Consider the following 20,941-nt stretch of genomic DNA (forward strand, 5'->3'; position numbering starts at 1 on the left):
CCTTAAAGCCATTGCCCCCTCCCAGACCCCTGCCCACCTACTATCTCACCTTAATCCCCCCCCCCACCCCTGACAGAGCCCCTGCCCTCTAGAGGTTATATCAGCGCTGGAGCATTATAAGGGGAGCGGCTGATTTCAGTCACATTCAATTTTTTTTAGGGCTAGGCCACGCCTCTAACTCCGCCCAAAACATAACTAAACACCTAATCCCACCCTGTCATTTAAATGCCCCCACACAGTAATTATTCCTCCTTTATAGCACCACACAGTAGTTATGCCAGCATTGTGCCCCCTTCACAGTAGTTATGACCAGATATGTGCCACCTTACAGTAATATACCCAGATATGTGGCCCCTCACAGTAATATGCCCCTTCACAGTAGTGTCACTACCAGAGCTTTGGGACGTTCTCACAGCTCTGTTTCTCCACCCCTGTGATGATGTCACTACTAGAGCTGGGAGGAGTTCTCACTGCTCTGTTTACTTTTGGTTTCCTTCCTCCCAGCTGTTCCTCATGCGTTTGATTTCCCTCTCTTTATATCACCCCTCCTCCTATTGTAGGGCGTGGATTATAGTTCTCATTTCAGTTGTAGCTCTTGCTTTAGTAGCTTCACTTGTAGCTATCAGTTCACTGGACCTGTGTTCTGCTGCAGAAAGCACTCCGGATATTGCCAGCTGTCCTTGGATCCGTCTTCTCTGCGGCTGCAACACCTTCAGCTAAGTGTACAGACATTGTTGTGTACCTGATTATTTTCTGACTGGATCTGAGGTGGCCACGGTTCCCTCCATATACTGAGTAGGGCACCGGTGGCCGTGCCCCTTCCACTATTGTAGGGGTTACAGTGGTCATCAGTCTTAGGTACGTGGGCATGCCTCGTTTCGCCATTTGGATCCGGGCATGTGCTTTAGCAGCATAGGGAGAGCTTTGAGGGTCTGACAGGGGTCACCCTTTATCCTCCCTAGTTTGGGTCCGGTCAGTAGCTCTTTTACTGTGTATACTATTGTTGCTCACATACAGCCGTGACAAGTAGTTATGCTCAGATATGTGCCCCCAAACAGTAGCAATGCCCAGATATGTGCCCCCTCACAGTAGTGATGCCCAGATATGTGCCCCCTCACAGTAGTGATGCCCAATAATGTTGATGCCTGGTTCATAGAAAAATTTAAAAAATGTATGGAAACACCACCGAAATGGTTCGGGAACAGCATGGGGAGGATGTCTGGATGCTTCTTGGACTCCCAGGTCACTGCTGGGAACGATGTTGTCCGAGTAGTATGCCACTTTTACAGACTGACAATAATATGCACAAAACCGAAGATAAAATCGATTTTAGAGGAAATATTGTTAGGAAACATTCTTTCCTGTATAATTACTTGTATTTAAAGTGCAAGAGCTGCCAAAAATGTTGTTGGTTTTCAGAACTGGGGCCATAATTAAGAGGGACGGCCGGGGGCATCCGTATTGCTCCGCTAGAGGTGAAATTCTTGGACCGGGCAAGACGAACCACAGCAAAAGCATTTGCCAAGAATGTTTTCATTAATCAAGAAAGAAAGTCGGAGGTTTGAAGACGGACACAGAAAGTATTGACAGATTGATAGCTCTTTCTCGAATCTGTGGGTAATGATGGATAGCCGTTCTTAGTTGGTGGAGCAATTTGTCTGGTTAATTCCAATAACGAACAAGACTCCTCCGTGTTAACTAGTTACAAGACCCCCGGCGGTGAGGATTGTGTTTACCAGACTCTTGGATAGTGAGACTGGACTTGTAGGTGAGGGCCTGCAGGTGAGCTGACCCTGTAAAACATTATATGCGAGGGCCTGCAGGTGAGCTGACCCTGTAAAACATTATATGCGAGGGCCTGCTAGTGAGCTGACCCTGTAAAACATTATATTCGAGGCCCTACAGGTGGGCTGACCCTGTAAAAGATTGTAGGTGAGGGCCTGCTAGTGAGCTGACCCTCTAAAACATTATATGTGAAGGCCTGCTGGTTAGCTGACCCTCTAAAACATTATATTTGAGGCCCTGCAGGTGAGCTGACCCTGTAAAAGATTGTAGGTGAGGGGCTGCAGGTGAGCTGACCCTGTAAAACATTATATTCGAGGGCCTAGAGGTGAGCTGACCCTGTAAAAGATTGTAGATGAGTGCCTGCTGGTGAGCTGACCCTCTAAAACATTATATACTAGGGCCTGCAGGTAAGCTGACCCTCTAAAACATTATATGCGAGGGCCTGCTGGTGTGCTGACCCTATAAAACATTATATTCGAGACCCTGCACATGAGATGACCCTGTAAAAGATTGTGGGTAAGGGCCTGCAGGTGAACTGACCCCGTAAAAGATTGTAGGTGAGGGCCTGTTGGTGAGCTGACCATCTAAAACATTATATGCGAGGGCCTGCAGGTGAACTGACCCTGTAAAACATTATATGCGTGGGTCTGCAGGTGAGCTGACCCTGTAAAAGATTGTAGGTGAGGGCCTGCTGGTGAGCTAACCCTGTAAAACATTATATGCGTGGGCCTGCAGGTGAGCTGACCCTGTAAAAGATTGTCGGTAAGGGCCTGGGGTGAGGGCCTGCAGGTGAGCTGACCCTGTAAAACATTATATGCGAGGGCCTACAGAGGAGCTGACCCTGTAAAATATTGTAGGTGAGGGCCTGGTGGTGAGCTGACCCTGTAAAACAGGCATGCTCAACCTACGGCCCTCCAGCTGTTGTAAAACTACAATTCCCACAATTCCCTTATGTAGTCTGATAGCTGTATGCTGTTTGGGCATGCTGGGAGTTGTAGTTTTACAACAGCTGGAGGGCCGCAGGTTGAGCATGCCTGCTCTAAAACATTAGGGGTGAGGGTCTGCTGCTGAGCTGACCATTTAAAAAATATGGGAGAGTGCCTACTGCTAAGCTGACCATCGAAAAAATTATGGTTGAGGGCCTGCTGCTGAGCTGACCATCGAAAACATTATGGTCGAGGGTCTGCTGACGCTTTGGTGACTCTAGATAACCTCTGGCCAATTGCACAACCCCGTGACAGCGACGATCCATTCGGATATCTGCCCTATCAACTTTTGATGTTATTTTATGCGCCTACCATGGTGACCACAGGTAACGGGGAATCAGGGTTCGATTCCGGAGAGGGAGCCTGAGAAATGGCTACTACATCCAAGGAAGGCAGCAGGCGCGCAAATTACCCACTCCTGACTCGGGGAGGTAGCGAGGAAAAATAACAATAAAGGACTCTTTCTAGGCCCTGTCATTGGAATGAGTAATAAAAAATTACAGGTAATGTCACAGGTATTTGGGATGAGGAAACGTTATACCACAGGTAATGTCACTGTTCGCAGCGTCTACGGAAAAAGTACACTGCATGTCACAGATAAAAATTTTATGCGCACATGTTACACTGGAGATGTGCCCCTGGTAATGTCACTGCAAGAAGCGGACACAGTCTATTGAAAAAGTACACTGTATGTCACAGATACATTTTTTAAACGCACACGTTACACTTTAGATGTGGCCCTGGTAATATCACTATCAAAAGCGGACACCATCTATTGAAAAAGTACACTGTGTGTCTCTGATACATTTTTTCAGCGCACATGTTACACTGCAGTTGTGGGGCAGCTAATGTCACTGTCCACAGCGGACACCGTCTACGGAAAAAGTACACTGGATGTCACTAATATTTTAGGGATGCGCACACTTTACACAGGAGATGTGGCGCGTGTAACAGATCCCCCTGTTTTAAAGATGGTTTTTAGCCAGGGCCTTGGATACCTACTCTTAACAATGGACGCAGACATCTATGTGTATCAGGGACATATGTGTACACACACTTCCAGACATTCAGTCTGCTCTAACCACAAGATTGACCTACTTAATTACAATCCACAAGATAACACTCTGGTCCCTTAAAGACAGAGTGTCTGCTAGTAAGCTATTTGATCAAGCCCCTGTTTGCGAGTGTGTTATCTTTTACTGTATATTGATTGATTGCTGTAGTTTGTGTTCCTGCATGAAAGGCCGAGCTGTGGCCATTAATAAAGTTATTTCTTCTTCACCCTCAATCTAGAGTCTTGTCTCTTATTGAGGGTAACAAATATACAGCTATCACACTAGCGCTTGGAAGAGCTTCTTCACTTGGATCACTACTGGATGCTGAGCTGACTCCACAACGATCGGGAAAAGGACACCCTCCAGCGGTGGAAACCCCTCTGCGCTCCGGGGTAACCACTACAGAGCGGATAATTTAACTGTCCGCAGCGGATACCGTCTATGGAAAAAGTACACTGGATGTCACAGATATTTTAGGGATGTGCACACTTTACACAGGAGATGTGGCGCAGATAATTTAACTGTCCGCAGCAGCCTATTAGACGCTATTTAGCGCAGGATGCGCAAAAAATATATATTGCTGCTCTCACACACAATAGTCCTTAAAAGGACTTTTGGGTCTCTGAAAAGTTTTTCTAATAAAAATCTGCCAATAACACTCTCTACACTGTTTGTCCCTTCCTATGCCCAACTCTCCCTGACTAAGACTGAGCCGAACACGTGTCATCGGGTGCTTTTTAGCACCTGATGACGCGTTCCGGCCAACCAATCCCTGTAATGCCAGTAGTCAACATGGGTTTGGCATTACAGTGCATGCCAGCACCTCCCTGCACGTTTATTGGCTGCGTAACAGCCAAAAAACGTACGGGGAGGAGACTCTAGCATTGGGCTTGAGCACATGCGGTACTTAGCAATGTACCGCCATGTGCCGAGCATCGAGATGCTGGAGCCGAACTGGTGTTCGGCCAAGCATGCTCGATCAACACTTATGCCGCCCAGATATGTGCCCCCTCACAGTAGTTATGGCCAGATAGGTGCCCCACACAGTAGTTATGCCCAGATATGTGCCCCCTCACAGTAGTTATGCCCAGATATGTACCCCCTAATAGTAGCGATGCCCAGATATGTGCCCCCTCACAGTAGTGATGCCCAGATAGGTGCCCCTCACAGTAATTATGCCCAGATATGTGTCTCACACAGTAGTTATGCCCAGATCTGCCCCTCACAGTAGTTATGCCCAGATATGTGCCCCCTCACAGTAGTTATGCCCAGATATGTACCCCCTCACAGTAGTTATGCCCAGATATATACCCCCTCACAGTAGCAATGCCCAGATATGTGCCCCCTCGCAGTACCTATCCCCACATATGTGCCCCCTCACAGTAGTTATGCCCAGATAGGTGCCCCCCTCACAGTAGTTATGCCCAGATAGGTGCTCCCTCACAGAAGTATGCCCAGATAGGTGCCCCCTCACAGTAATTATGCCCAGATAAGTGCCCCCTCACAGTAGTTATGCCCAGTTATGTGTCCCCTGACAGTAATATGCCCAGTAAAGTGCCCCCCAATAGTAATATGCCCAGTAAAGTGCCCCTGACAGTAATATGGTATAGCAAAATCAGTGACAAATAGTGTTGAGCAAACTTGTGTTTTAAGTTCTGCGTCCAAAGTTCAGGTTCGGGTTATCGAAGAATCCCGTTATGGATTCCGCTACCACGGACCATAACGGAATTTGAAATGCATAAAAGGATTCTTAGATAACCCGAACTTTGGACCCAAAACTTAAAATACAAGTTCGCTCAACACTAGTGGGAAAGCCTACTCAGAGATCAGGTGTAATGGAAAGATTTGCACCTTTTCTGTGCTTTTGACTCGCACTTAGTTTTTGCTCACAATAACTGACCAAATAACTGGTGTGAACTTGGCCTTACTTTTTATAAGGCACATGGTGTACCTTATCTGTGGAACATAAACCTCCTATATTTGGAACACACAGTACTTCCTTTCTGTGGAACTTAGACTTCCTGTTTGGAACATATGGTACTTTCTTTTGGTGGAACACAGACTTCCTGCAATTGGGATACAAGGTACTTCCTGTCTGTGGAACACAGACTTTCGTTAATTTCTAACAATAATTTGTTTTCCCTTAGTCCTAACAGTGGCACAGATGGGGTATTCTGCCCCTGTGGACTGGTTAGGACAGGTGGAAGTTTTAATGAAATAAAAGAACTGAACATATACACTCCCTCCCTGCCCCCAATAAAGAGGGGCGTGACCCTCAGGACATCGTGTAATTACAAGTAGACAAAAATAACCACAATTACGATAAAACTAAAAAAGGGGGGGAAATTTGTGTGCCACTGTTAGGACTAAGGGAAAACAAATTATCGTTAGAAATTAACGATTCCCTTACGTCCTAACCAGTGGCACAGATGGGGATTTAGCAAGTAGAAACCCCCATGGGAGGGTCCTCATGCCTGGCGGAAGATAACACTGTCCGGTCAAATGAGGAATAACTATGTATTCTAGCATCCACTCTATAGTGTGAGATAAAAGTGGAGTGAGAACTCCAAGAAGCTGACTTACAGATCACGTCCAATGGGATCAAGCTTCTCTCTGCAAAAGAAGTGGCCACTGCTCGAGTAGAGTGGGCCCTTACAAATTCAGGGGGCTCCGAGCCCTGAGACATATAAGACTCCCAAATTGCCTCTTTAATCCAACGACTGATGGAGGGCTTAGAGGCTTTCCTCCCCTTATGGGTACCGGAAAAAAGGATAAGGAGGTTTTCATCCTTCCTAAATACCTTGGAGCATTCCAGGTAAATCCTAGGACATCTCGAAATGTCGAGGGTATGGAGTCCTCTTTCCTCAGAGGAGGGGGGTGGAGCCAAGGTTGGCAGGGAGATCACCTGGTTGATATTGTCAAAAGAAGGAACCTTTGGAATGAAAGTAGGCAAAAATTTGAGAAGTACCCGATCCTGCAGGAACTTTGTATAAGGCTCAAAGGCAGAAAAAGCCTGGAGTTCCCCAACTCGCTTTGCAGAGGTAACAGCCAACAAGAAGGTGATCTTCCAGGTCAGGAACTTGAATCCCGCCTCCTCTAGGGGCTCAAAGGGGGGAGATGATAACCCCCTGAGCACGACCGATAAATCCCAAACAGGGAAAAAGGGATAGGTCTGATTACTGTAGGCTTTAATCTTGAGGCTCCCTTCAGGAATCTCTTGATAAGGGGGTCTTGAGAAACAGCTCTGTTGAGACAAGCAGAGATTGCTGAAATCTGCACTTTAAGGGTAGCGGGTGATAGCCCCTTGTCCAGACCGTCTTGTAGAAATTGGAGAATTATCGGGATGGAAGCTTCAGCGGATGTTTGCTGATGCCTAGTACACCAGGATGAAAAAATCTTCCAGATTCTGAAGTAGGCCTTATTGGTAGCTTCTGATCTGGAGTGCTCTAAGGTTCTCAAGACCGACCCTGATAGCCCTTCTATCCTTGGAAGGGACTGATCAACCTCCAGGCCGTCAGGTTGAACATTTGAAGATTTGAGGAGATCTGGGTGTCCCCTGAGACCAGTACTCTCTCTGGGGGAAGCCTCAGAAATTGACCCCGACTCATCTGTAAGAGTTGGGTAAACCAAGCTCTTTTCGGCCAGTATGGGATAATGGCGATGACTGACGCTTGGTCCTGCCTGATTTTCATCAAAACCCTTGGTATCAAGGAAATTGGAGGGAAGATGTAGGCCAGCCTGAACCTCCATGGGATTGACAGAGCATCTATAGCCACCGGGTTGTCCTCCCTGTAAAGGGAGCAATACCTCTCCACCTTGGTGTTGAACCTTGTTGCCATGAGATCGATCTCTGGCATGCCCCACCTGAGCGTTATCTCCTTGAAGACCTCTGGATGAAGTGACCATTCTCCGGTTGGAAGACCTCGGCTCAGGCGGTCCGCGATTACATTGTGAACTCCGCGGATGTGAACAGCTGACAAGTGGGTGAGGTTCATTTCTGCCCAATCCAGTATCACCCCTATCTCTCTCAGGAGACTTTGTGACCTCGTGCCTTCCTGCTTGTTGATATATAGTACAGCGGTCATGCTGTCTGATTGTATCTTCACGGCCTTCCCTCGAATGGAGGGAGCAAAATGAAAAAGAGCTAGTCTGATCGCTCTAAACTCCAGGAGATTCGATGACAATAACCTCTCCTGAGGTGTCCAAGTTCCCTGGACTGTCTTGTCCTGAAGATGCGCACCCCAGCCTACTAGGGATGCGTCTGAAGTAAGTATGATCCAAGAGGGCTGGATCAGGGACTTGCCGTCCTCTAGGTGGGACCACCACCTTAGAGAGGATCGGACTTTGTAAGGCAGGGAGAGCACGGAATTGAGTCCCACTGGACTGTGATTCCACTTGGCTAGTACTTCCGACTGGAGCGGACATAGATGCCATAATGCCCAAGGTACCGCTTCTGCGGTTGAAGACATTAGTCCCAACATCTTCATCCATGTTCGAATCGTTACCTGTTTTGGTACAGAGAGAGAACGGGCTGTTCGTTGCACGGATTGCCTTCTTTCGGGAGTGAGATGAATCGACACCCTGACTAAATTCACCATGAACCCCAGGAATCTTACCAAGGTGGCTGGTTGAAGTTGGGATTTGTCCCAATTGATTATCCATCCCAACTGATGCAGGAATGTAACAGCCTGTTGGATGTGTTGGGACAGGATCGCTTGGGAAGGAGCTCTGAGGAGCCAGTCGTCCAGGTATGGAACTATACTCAGGCCCTGAAGCCTTAGAGCGGCCACTACAGAGACCACCACTTTGGTGAAAGTGTGTGGGGCTGAAGAAATCCCAAACGGGAGGGCTACAAACTGAAAATGTCTTAGGACCCCCCTGAAGTTTACCGCGATCCTTAAGAATCTTCTGGACCCAGGATGGATGGGAATATGGAGATAAGCATCCTTGAGGTTGCCAAGAAATCTCCCGGCAAAAGAAGATTGGTCACCGACTGGATAGTTTCCATACGGAACTTCTTTTGTTTTATGAAACGGTTGAAGAACCTCAAATCTATAATCATCCTCCAACCTCCGGTATTCTTGGGTACCAGAAAAACTGGGGAGTAGATACCTGTTCCCCTCTCTTGGAGAGGAACCTCTTCTAAGGCCCCCTTCTGAAAGTATTCTAGCACGTAATTCTCTAGAATCTCTTGCTTGTTGCTGGGAAGAAGCCTTGTTTGGACGAACTTGTCCGGAGGTGGACTGCTCAAGTCCACAAGGTAGCCCTGAGAAATTATGCGCAGGACCCAACTGTCATGGATATGATCCTGCCAACAAGGTAGAAAATGCTGTAGGCGACCGCCTACGGGAATGTGGGGAGAAGGGAGCCTGGGATTTCCAGTCAGACCGGCTAAACACCAAGAGCCTCTGGGAGGCCTGCAATCAGAGCGCCGAGGACTTCTTGGGGGGTCTAGAACCCCGAGAGGATTTTCCTCCTCTACGGGAGCCCAAATCCCTCTGGGCTCTGGGTTGAGGTTCCGACCTGGAACCAAACCTTTTGCCCCGACCACGAAAGGACTGCTGGGGAAGGGACTTGCCCTTCTTGTCCGACAGCCCTTCCATTATTTGGTCAAGCTCTGCACCAAAGAGTTTGCCGGGTTCGTATGCCATGGCACAAAGATTGTGCTTCGAGGTCGTATCGGCCTTCCATGGTTTCAACCAAAGCGGACGCCTGCCCGCGGTTGAGAGAGCCATGGACATAGATGCCAGCTTCAACTGTTGTGGAGCTGCGTCACACAGGAAGTCTATGGCAAGGCTGGCCGTTTTACATGAGGCCAGAATGTCGTCCCTAGAGACCCCCTGGTCTAGGTCAGATTGAATCTGGGCGAATCTTGTTTTTAGGAAATTCGCCACTTCAGAAGAAGAAATCGAGACTGAGGCCGAGGCTGAGGAATAAGCGCGTCTAAGGGCGCAATCCGCCTTCCGATCCATTGGATCTTGCAAATTTGACCCGTCGTCTGATGGGATTAGGGTCCTTCTTGATAGTTTCGAAATCGCCATGTCCACTTTTGGGACAGGCCCCCAGGAAGATACCTGATCCTCTTTGACCGGAAATACTGCCTTAAATCTTTTGGTCAACACTGGACCTTTCTCCGGCTTTCTCCATTCCGTCTTCATCAGAGACAGGAGAGAACTATCTGCTTTAAAGGCCATAGGCCCCTTAGAGGCAGAAGATGAGGCTTCCCCCGGATCAACGTCCTGGTCCCCCGACCGATTGGATCTTAGTAGCGGCTGGGCTTTTTCCGGCAGAAAAAAATACGAAAAACTGTCCTCCTCCTCAGAGGAGGAAGAGGCTGAACTGTCTCTCGCATCCTGAATCCCCGATACCTCCATCGCCCGATGGGGAGAGGAGGGACAACGGCGTTTAGAAACCAGGGTATGTTTTAACTCTTCTATGGAAGCGTTCACTTGGTTCATATTGGTCTCCATATAGCCCTTTACCCAATCGACAACTTCGTGGACCGTCGGCTCCTGCTGGGGGAGTGTCTTGGCCCTACAGGGTGGGCACCGGGAAAAGGAGTAGGTGTCCTCCAGCACGATCTGGCAGTCATGGCACTGCAGGTGGCGTCTCTTGCCAGTGGACTTCCTGCTCTCTCGCTCACCGTCCCCGGTAGAAGACATGGCTGAAAATAGAAGAGATATGAATTAAGCATAAATTCAAAGAAAAAAAGACCTTTAACAGCAGACCTTTTACCCAGAAGATCCTAGCAAGGTCAAAGAAAAAAGGCTTATTAGCAATAACAGAGGATTGCAAGTAAACAGCACTAGCAAACCAACACACACGGACAATCTCAAGGTTGACAGAAATCTGCGCTCCAGGAGACTGAACCTGGAGCCTCACCACGTTTAAATAGAGTGTTTGGGCGCCAAAACAGAAGCTCCGCCCACTAAAGCGGCGGGGTAAACCTTTAAAGCCTACTTCTTTAGCCTTATATAAAAACATCCTCTGGGACCCCAGAGAGGGCCTCCTAATCTGATAAAGGCGCAAAAAAAGCCGAAAACACAGAAATTACTCCCCAGACGCAGCTGCTGCAATCGGCCGGAGAAAACCGGAAGTGACGTCACCTGACGTCACTTCCGCAAGATGGCGGCGCCCAGCAGAACATGCAGGACGCCGTTACCGCTGCTTCAGTCCTCAGAACGAGGTAAGGCCGAACGCTCCAGAGACTAAGGGAGCCTTAGACCTCAGGCAGCATCGAAGGAGCGGAAAAAGCGCTCCCAAAGCGAAATAAAAACACTCTCTCCACCGCTAGGGATGGAGGAGTAGACCACCCGTCCTGTCTTGTCCGCAGGACAGAAAAAAACACGATGTCCTGAGGGTCACACCCCTCTTTATTGGGGGCAGGGAGGGCGTGTATATGTTCAGTTCTTTTATTTCATTAAAACTTCCACCTGTCCTAACCAGTCCACAGGGGCAGAATACCCCATCTGTGCCACTGGTTAGGACGTAAGGGGACCTACGTTTGGAACACATGGTACTTCCTGTGTTTGGAACACATGGTACTTCCTGTCTGTGGAACACATACTTCCTGTGTTTGGAACACATGGTACTTCCTGTCTTTGGAACACATGGTACTTCCTGTCTGTGGAACACATACTTCCTGTGTATGGAACACATGGTACTTCCCATTTGTGTGCCACAAGTCTCTTCTTGTAGCCAGGCAGTGTTTAATCAATACATTTTACTCCCAGTCAGTCATTATGGGATGTAATTATAATGTTCTCTTTAATGTCTGATGAAGTCAGGAGCTCTCACCCCCTAAAACGTGTTACAAGGACTTTTATTATAAACCTGTATATTCAGTAATTAGACCTTGGAGCTCTAGGGAAAATCATCTCCAATATGGATGATGAGGACAACTGACCTGTGTTGTGCTGTGTACGGTAAGTCACCATATCTAATGATTTTCTATCTGTAACTCGTGGTGTCTTAGCTTCATTTTGTCTCTGAGCACTGGATTATTTTTGTTCATATTTATATATCTCAATCCCAGCGTCACCTCCCTCATATGCTATCAGTACACCTTTATAACTCCCAACGGTGAGACACTGAGCTTCATGTAAGATGTGAGCCTCCATTCAATCCACGTGGTTTTCCCTAGGATGCAGGACTCTCACTTCTAACATTTTCTTTGCTGATTTGAATGTACAATATTTTTGTGGGACAACTCCTTTAGGGGTAAATGCATATATTCTTGTATGTGTGTTAAATTGTCAATAGAATTACGTAAAAGGAAAATTATGGAGAGCCTGTAGTATGCTGAGTACATGTACGCAGTATTGTAGTCCAGAGGAAGTCCCTGTGGGTTTCTGGGAAACATATTCAAATTAGCTTTCCTAAACCTGTCTGATGCCAGCAAATGTTAGACATAATAATCTGCATATATGTTCCACAAAAAATTAAGACAAGTGTTGCTTAGCCTCACGTATATCAACTGGTCTCCATAACAGAAGTAATGATGAGCGACATAGGCAATATTCGTTTTCGCAATATTTCACAAATTTTCCGCATAAGATTTGCAATAAATTTGCGAATTCTAGTGATCTCGAGTCATTATTTTTGCAATTGCGCAAATCGGCACTAATGATGCGCATATTTTTTGAGCAAATCATGCAACGTCACATTTTAGCAGGTACTGTTGTGAACTTTTGTGTGTTGTGAAATCACAGCACTATGTCTGTAGCATGTATGTATGGACAGCAGAGAAACAGTAATCCCTATCACACTACCTAACACCCTGCACTGGAACCTATCAGCTACACTATATCACTATCTAACCTACACTGACTATCTCCCACTAACTATCTGTATTATATATGTAAAAGGGGGTATTAATTATTATTTGGTGTTAATATTAATAATTAATATTATTAGGCGAGCAGTAGTGTCGGGCGAGCATGCTGGCGGTGTTTGGCCGAATACCGGTAGTGCTCGAGCGCGATGCTCGAGTCTCCTCCCCGCACGTGTGTTGGCAGCCAATAAACGTGCAGGTTAGTGCTGCCATTCACTGTAATACCGTAGCCATGTTGGCTGCTGGCATTACAGTGATTGGCTGGACGGAAAGCGTCATCGGGTGGTATATAGCACCTGTTGACACGTATTCGGTTCAGTATTAGTCAGGGAGAGATCGTGTAGGGAGTGAAATCAGAATATTTTAGCTTTTTCTACTTGTTATAGACCCAAAAGTCCTTTTAAGGACTATTGTATGTGGCAGCAATATACACTACCTGTCCAAAAAAAAAAAGGTTGCCACCAAAAAAAAGACTTTAGCTTTGATTACGGCACACATTCGATGTGGCATTGTTTCGATAAGCTTCTGCAATGTCACAAGATTTATTTCCATCCAATGTCAATAAATTTTTCACCAAGATTTTGGATTGATGATGGTAGAGTCTGACTGCTGCGCAAAGCCTTCTCCAGCACATCCCAAAGATTCTCAATGGGGTTAAGGTCTGGACTCTGTGGTGGCCAATCCATGTGTGACAATGATGTCTCATGCTCCTTGAACCACTCTTTCACAATTTGAACCGGATGAATCCTGGCATTGTCATCTTGGAATATGCCCGTGCCATCAGGGAAGAACAAATCCATTGATGGAATAACCTGGTCATTGAGTATGTTCAGGTAGTCAGCTGGCCTCATTCTTGGGGCACATACTATTGCTGAACCTAGACCTGACCAACTGCAGCAACCCCAGATCATAGCACTGCCCCCACAGGCTTGTACAGTAGGCACTAGGCATGATGGGTGCATCACTTCATCTTCCTCTCTTCTTACCCTGATGCGCCCATCACTCTGGAACAGGGTAAATCTGGACTCATCAGACCACATGACCTTCTTCCATTGCTCCAGAGTCCAATCTTTATGCTCCCTAGCAAATTGAAGCCTTTTTTTCTGGTTTGCCTCACTGATTAGTGGTTTTCTTACGGCTACACAGCTGTTCACTCCCAATCCCTTGAGTTCCCTTTGCATTGTGCGTGTGGAAATGCTATTACTTCGACTATTAAACATAGCTCTGAGTTCTACTGTTGTTTTTCTTCGATTTGATTTCACCAAGCAGAATTTTTTTTTTAAATTGCGTGCAATTGTTAGTGCCGCTTCTGATAATGACATAACCTCTGCTACATCTATTATTTTACATTTGCGCGGCCTAAATATCTGTGACATTTTTCATTAGCCGGTGGTGACAGTTACATTACTTGCACTATACCTCCTGTATAACTTTTGTGCATCCTAAATATCAGTGACTTTCATTCAGTGTAATTTTTTATTAGAGGGTGGTGACAGCGACATTATCTGTGCTACATCTCCTGTTTAACGCGTGCGCATCCTAAAAATATCTGTGACTTTCTATGTACTTTATTTGCGCATGCACTTACAAAACCTGCGCTACTGTACTCTGTGACATACTTGCAAGCACATATAGACCATTTAATATGCGCAAGGCGAGCAGTAGGGGACAGGGGAAGTGGCCGTGCTGACGTGGCCCTGGGCGCAGTGAAACTGTGCCTGCTGCCAGAGCACAAGAAACACTCTTTCACGATACCTAGCTTCATGTCCCAGTTTGCAGGGCAGCGCAGGACATCACTCTTGAAGTCAGAGCAGTGCGACCACGTGGTAGGTTGGATTGCAGCAGATAATGCTTCCAGTCAGTTAAGCACCACCCTGTTCTTCCACAAAGTCAAGTCTCAGTAGCCAAGAGACTGGTCAACAGAATCCTCACCCTGATACTCCTTCCACCCACCATGGAGAGTCTTGGCAAACAAGTGATCCCACACTCGGATATTCCAAGGAGCTCTTTTCATCGCCATTCCTTAATTTGGGCTTCTCGCCAAGTCCGCTTGAAGAGGGACATGAGATCTTGTGCCCTGATTCCCAAACTCTTGAGCATCCACAGTCAGAAGAAGATGACGGTGGGGAACGGCAATTAGTGTTTTAAAAGGTGGATGATGATGATGAGACACAGTTGCCAATAAGTCCACGGCAATTAGTGTCTCAAGAGGTTCATGATGAGGATGAGACACAGTTGTCAATAACAGAGGTTGTTATTAGGTCAACAAGTCAGGGGGATGACCAGAATGAGGAAGTGGAAGAGGAGGTGGTGGATGATGAAGTCACTGACCCAACCTGGGAAGGTGGCAAGCCGAACAAGGACAGCAGTACAGGGAGGAAGGATCCGCAAAACACCGCAACAGGCTGGAAGAGGCAGTAGGGTGGCAAAAGGGAAAAAGCGGGCCACACCAAACAGGCCTGCAACTGTTCCCCCGGAGCACGCCTTTGCTGAAATATCCCTTGCCAAGAGGTAGGTGTTCCGCAGTATGGCGCTTTTTTGAGAAAAGTGCGGATAACAAAAGAATTGTAGTTTAAAACATGAGCCATACAAAACTTAGCAGGGACGTAAACACTAGCAATCTCACCACCACCAGCATGATCCGCCACATGGCATCAAAGCACCCTAATAGGTGGGCCGAATGCCTGGGTCCACAACCAATGTCTGTGGGTCACACCACTGCCTCCTCTTCCCGTGTGTTACCTGCTAGCGAATCCCCTGTCCAAGACGCAGGCCCGGGTTCCACCATGCACCTTGACCTTCGCAAGCACCATCAGCTAGCACATCCACTTCGGTGTCCCAGAGCTGCATACAGATGTCTATACCCCAGGCCTTTGAACGAAAGCGTAAATACCCAGTCATCCACCCACAGGCCATAGCACTAAATGCGCACCTTTCTAAATTGCTGGCCCTGGAAATGTTGCCATGTAGGCTTATGGACACTGAGGCTTTCCGCAGCCTGATGGCGGCGGCCGTCCCATGTTACTTTGTCCCCAGCCGCCAATATTTTTCACGGTGTGCAGTCCCAGTCTTACAATAGCATGTGTCCCGTAACATCACCCATGCCCTGACCAACGCAGTTATTGGGAAGGTCCACTTAACGACTGACATATGGACAAGTGCTTTTGGCCAGGGACTAGTGTTGATTGAGCACCACAGTGCTCAGGTCCTCTAGCCAAGCACATCGGGATGCTCGGGTGCTCTACCGAGCACCTGTGTATAATTGAAGTCAATGGGAGAACCCGAGCATTAAACCAGGCACCCTCTGCTCTGAAGAGGGGAGGGTGCCTGGTTCATAGGAAAAGATAAGAAATTGATGGAAATACCACCAAAATGGTTCGGGAACAGCATGGGGAGGATGTCTGGATGCATCTTGGACTCCCATGGCGCTGCCGGGAGCGATGTTGTCCGAGTAGTACGCCACTTTTACAGACTCACAATAATATGCACAAAACCAAAGGTAAATTTTACTTTAGAGGCAAAATTGTTAGGAAATTCTTTCCTGTATATTTACTTGTATATAAAGTGCAAGTTCTGCCAAAAATTTTGTTGGTTTTTGGAACTGGGGCCATGATTAAGAGGGATGTCCGGTGGCATCCGTATTGCGCCGCTAGAGGTGAAATTCTTGGACCGGCGCAAGACAAACCACAGGAAAGCATTTGCCAAGAATGTTTTCATTAATCAACAATGAAAGTTGGAGGTTTGAAGACGATCCGGCAGCATTATTTCCATTACCCGCCGAGCAGCTTTCGGGAAACCAAAGTCTTTGGGTCCCGGGAGGAGTATGGTTTCAAAGCTGAAACTTAAACTAATTGACGGAAGGGCCCCACCAGGAGTGGAGCCTGCGGCTTAATTTGACCTTAACACGGGAAAACCTCACCCAGCCACGAAAACGATCGACAGATTGATAGCTCTTTCTCGATTCTGTAGGTGGTGGTGCATGGCCGTTCTGAGTGGGTGGAGCGATTTGTCTGGTTAATTCCGATAACGAACGAGACTCCTCCATGCTAACTAGTTACGTGACCCCCGGTGGTGAGGATTGTGTTGACCAGACTCTTGGATAGTGAAACTGGACTTGTAGGTGAGGGCCTTACTGGTGAGCTGACCCTGTAAAAGATTGTGCGCGAGGGCCTGCTGCCGTTTTGTTGACTCTAAATAACTTCTGGCTGATCGCATGTCCCATGACGTCGACGATCCATTAGGATGTCTGCCCTATAAACTTTTAATGTTATTTTTTGTGCCTACCATGGTGACCACGGGTAACGGGGAATGAGGGTTTGATTCCAAAGAGGGAGCCTGAAAAACAGCTACGGCTGCCACTTCCAAGCAAGGCAACTGGGGGCGGGCAAATTACCCACTCCCGACTCGGGGAGGTAGCGTCATAAAACAACAATTCAGGACTCTTTATAGGCCCTGTCATTGGATTGAGTAATAAAAAATTACAGGGAATGTCATGGGTATTTAGGATAAGGAGACGTTATACAGGAGAGATATGAGAGGTAATGACACTGTTTTCAGCGTCTACGGCAAAAGTACACTGTATCTCACAGATATGAGAGGGCCTGCAGGTGAGCTGACAATTGAAAACATTATGGGCGAGGGCCTGCTGCCGCTTTGTTGACTCTAAATAATTTCTGAGTGATTGTACGTCCCTGTGACGTCGACGATCCATTTGGATGTCTTCCCTATTAACTTTGGAGCAATTTTTCCACAAGGACCTTCTGGTATAGCATCGTTTTGCTTGTCCTCTCCACCAGAGGAATTGGAGATGAGAAGTTCTCTTTGTAGCGGGGGTCGAGAAGAGTTAACAACCAGTAATCCGTGGTGTCTAAAATGTGTGGGTCGCAGGAAAGGCAGCCTAACATATGAAGTAAGCCATGTGTGCCAGCAGAGTACCAACAGGCAAGACTTCGCTGTCATCATCTGGAGGTTAACTGACCCTGTAAAAGATTGTAGGTGAGAGCCTGCACGTGAGCTGACCCTGTAAAACTTTGTAGGTGAGGGCCTGCGGGTGAGCTGACCCTGTAAAACATTATATGCGAGGGCCTGCAGGTGAGCTGACCCTCTAAAAAAATTGTAGGTGAGGGCCTGCAGATGAGCTGACCCTGTAAAACATTGTATGCGAGGGCCTGCTGGTGAGCTGACCCTGTAAAACATTGTATGCGAGGGCCTGCAGGTGAGCTGAACCTCTAAAAAAAATTGTAGGTGAGGGCCTGCTGGTGAGCTGACCCTCTTAAAAATTATATGCAAGGGCATTATATGCTACGATTAAGCATGTTGATATGATGGAAGAGGAGGAGGAGGATGAGTCGAGGAAGATTCAACCATATACTCTTTTTTGTGGTGGAAGGGATGCATGGGAATACAGTGTATTGAGTACATTATAAACAACACATTTAAAGTGCCTTTATGTTCATCAGCTCAGCTTTCCTCTGGTGGAGTAGAGAAGTCAGGGGCAATCCAGGCCTTGTTCATTTTTATAAGAGTCAACCTGTCAGCATTTTCAGTTGACAGGCGGATACGCTTATCTGTTGTAGAGATGTCCTGAATAGTTCGCCGGCGAATAGTTCCCGGTGAACATAGCTTGTTCGCGGCGGCGGGCGAACATATGCGATGTTCGGTCTGCCCCCTATTCGTCATCATTGAGTAAACTTTGACCCTGTACCTCACAGTCAGCAGACACATTCCAGCCAATCAGCAGCAGATCCTCCCTCCCAGACCCTCCCACCTCCTGGACAGCATCCATTTTAGATTCATTCGGAAGCTGCATTCTTAGTGAGAGGAGGGAGAGTGTAGCTGCTGCTGATCTAATAGGGAAAGCGTTAGCTAGGCTAGTGTATTCAGTGTCCACTGCAGTCCTGAAGGACTCCTCTGATCTCTGCTGTAAGGACAGCACCCCAAAAAGCCCTTTTTAGGGCTAGAACATCAGTCTGCTTTATTTTTATTCTTCCTGTGTAATCAAATTGCAGTTGCCTGCCTGCCAGTGTGTGTGTCAGGCTCACAGCCCTGCAAGTGCATAGTGTCACCAGCGCAACTCATATCTGGTGTCACATTCGATTACATTTAAAGAAAAACAACAATTTTGACTGAATAAATAGCAGTCAGTTACACACGTGTTTGTGTGTTTAAGGCCCAGTGCAGTGCATAGTGTCACTTCAGAGCAACTCATATCTTGTGTCACAGTAGCTTGAACGCATAGTACAACTTAACTAATCTAAAAAAAATGACAGGCAGAGGCAGGCCATCCCGCAGAGGCCGTCGTGGTGCTGTGATTCCCTTTGGCCCTAGACTAATGCCCAGTGTTCAGAGGCCACGTACCCTGAACTCGAAAAGTTCTGAGGACATAGTTGACTGGCTAACACAGGACACCCAATCTTCTACAGCTTCCGCTCGGAACCTTGACGCAACATCCTCCTCCAGCTCAGCTTTGGGCACCTCTCAAGTTACTACTCGCCCGCCTGCCGCCACCACCAACACTAGCACCACAGCCGCTTCACTTGATTTGTCAGAGGAGTTATTTACAAATCAGTTGGAAGAAATGAGTGATGCGCAACCATTATTACCAGAGGATGTAGATAACAGGGATATGTCTCAGTAAGGCAGCATTACACACATGGACGTACGGTGTGATGATGATGATGTTGTACCCGCTGCTGCTTCCTTTGCTGAGTTGTCAGATACAAGTGAAGCGGTTGATGATGACGATGTGTCCGTGGATGTCACGTGGGTGCCTGCTCGAAGAGAAGAAGAACAGGGGGAAAGTTCTGATGGGGAGACAGAGAGGAGGAGGAGACAAATTGGAAGCATGGGGAGGTCGTCGCAAGGAGCTAGTGGCACAGTCAGACAGCATGCATCGGCACCTGGGGTCAGCCAGACAGCACGCCAATCAACGCATGCTGTTGCCACCACCAGAATGCCGTCATTGCAGAGCTCAGCAGTGTGGCATTTTTTTTGGGTGTCTGCCTCTGACGTGTCGAGTCGTGGGAAGTCCAATACCCACCTAGGTACAACTGCTTTGTGAAGGCACATGATTGCACATCACAAACACCTATGGGATCAACACATGAGTACAAGCAGCACACAAACTCAAAGCCGCCATCCTCCTCCTGGTCCAGCATCTTCAGCCACGTCAACCACTGCTGTCCTCCTTGCCCCCTCTCAACCATCCGCCACTCCGCCTCTCACCTTCAGTGGTTCCTGCTCATCTGCCCACAGTCAGGTGTCTGTCAAGGACATGTTTGAGTGTAAGAAGCCAATGTCACAAAGTCACCCCCTTGCCCGGCGTCTGACAGCTGGCTTGTCTGAACTCTTAGCCCGCCAGCTTTTACCATACAAGCTGGTGGAGTCTGAGGCGTTCCAGGGGGACGTAACAGGGATTAAACTGATAAGAATAGAACAACATAACACACCACAACTATCTGGCGGCACATTAGATTGCACGCGCAGTGCCCCAAATTTGAAGTAGGAGGACCGACCAAGCATCTTTTTCCATCTCCCCGTTCCTAAAATTGATGCCATATACACGTCCCCTGATAGGGGACGTAACAGGGATTAAACTGATAAGAATAGAACAACATAACACACCACAACTATCTGGCGGCACATTAGATTGCACGCGCAGTGCCCCAAATTTGAAGTAGGAGGACCGACCAAGCTTTTTTTTCCATCTCCCCGTTCCTAAAATTAATGCCATATACACGTCCCCTGATAGGGGACGTAACAGGGATTAAACTGATAGGAATAGTACTACTTAACACACTTTATAATAACACAGAGAGAGGCAACGCAGAGAGAGGAGTCTGAAGAAGAGGAGTCAGAGTAGGAAGGTGGCTTTGAGGAGGTGGAAGACCAACCACAGCAGGCGTCCTAGGGGGCTTGTTGTCACCTTTCGGGGACCCTTGGTGTTGTACGTGGCTGGGTGGAGGAAGAGACCTTCAATGACATCAGTGAGGACAAGGAACGGGACATGGCTAGCTTGGTATCCAACCTTGTGCAAATGGACTGTTTGCGGTTGTTTGCGGTGCGTTAAACGGGGAGTTTGGTCTGTCACTGTGAAGCGGGCGTAACCCTTACACTACCTGATCGATACAACATCATACCTGATGTTTTAAAGCACGTTATTCCAAACAATTTAGGAATGTTAGGTGATTTATGCCCTTTATGGATTAAAACCAGACTCTGCGTCAACTATGTAATTTTCCATGGGAGTTTTGCCATGGATCCCCCTCCGGCATGCCACAGTC

The 20,941-nt window shown here is 47.5% G+C and overlaps 1 protein-coding gene across 17 annotated transcripts in view; it reads left to right on the forward strand.

Annotated features, from left to right (window-relative positions):
• LOC120994415 (zinc finger protein 420-like) overlaps window positions 1–20,941 on the forward strand; it is a 289,066-nt gene that overhangs the window by 135,125 nt on the left and 133,000 nt on the right. For 2 of the 17 annotated variants that reach the window (XM_040422957.1, XM_040422958.1), the window contains exon 1: window positions 11,503–11,751. The exons of the other annotated variants lie outside the window; for them this stretch is intronic. The gene's annotated coding sequence lies outside the window, so the exon portion shown is untranslated. Of the gene's footprint in view, window positions 1–11,502; window positions 11,752–20,941 lie in introns of those variants that run through there. 17 annotated transcript variants of the gene reach the window in all.

The sequence above is a fragment of the Bufo bufo genome, chromosome 3, assembly GCF_905171765.1.
Source record: "Bufo bufo chromosome 3, aBufBuf1.1, whole genome shotgun sequence".
Classification (NCBI taxonomy): domain Eukaryota; kingdom Metazoa; phylum Chordata; class Amphibia; order Anura; family Bufonidae; genus Bufo; species Bufo bufo.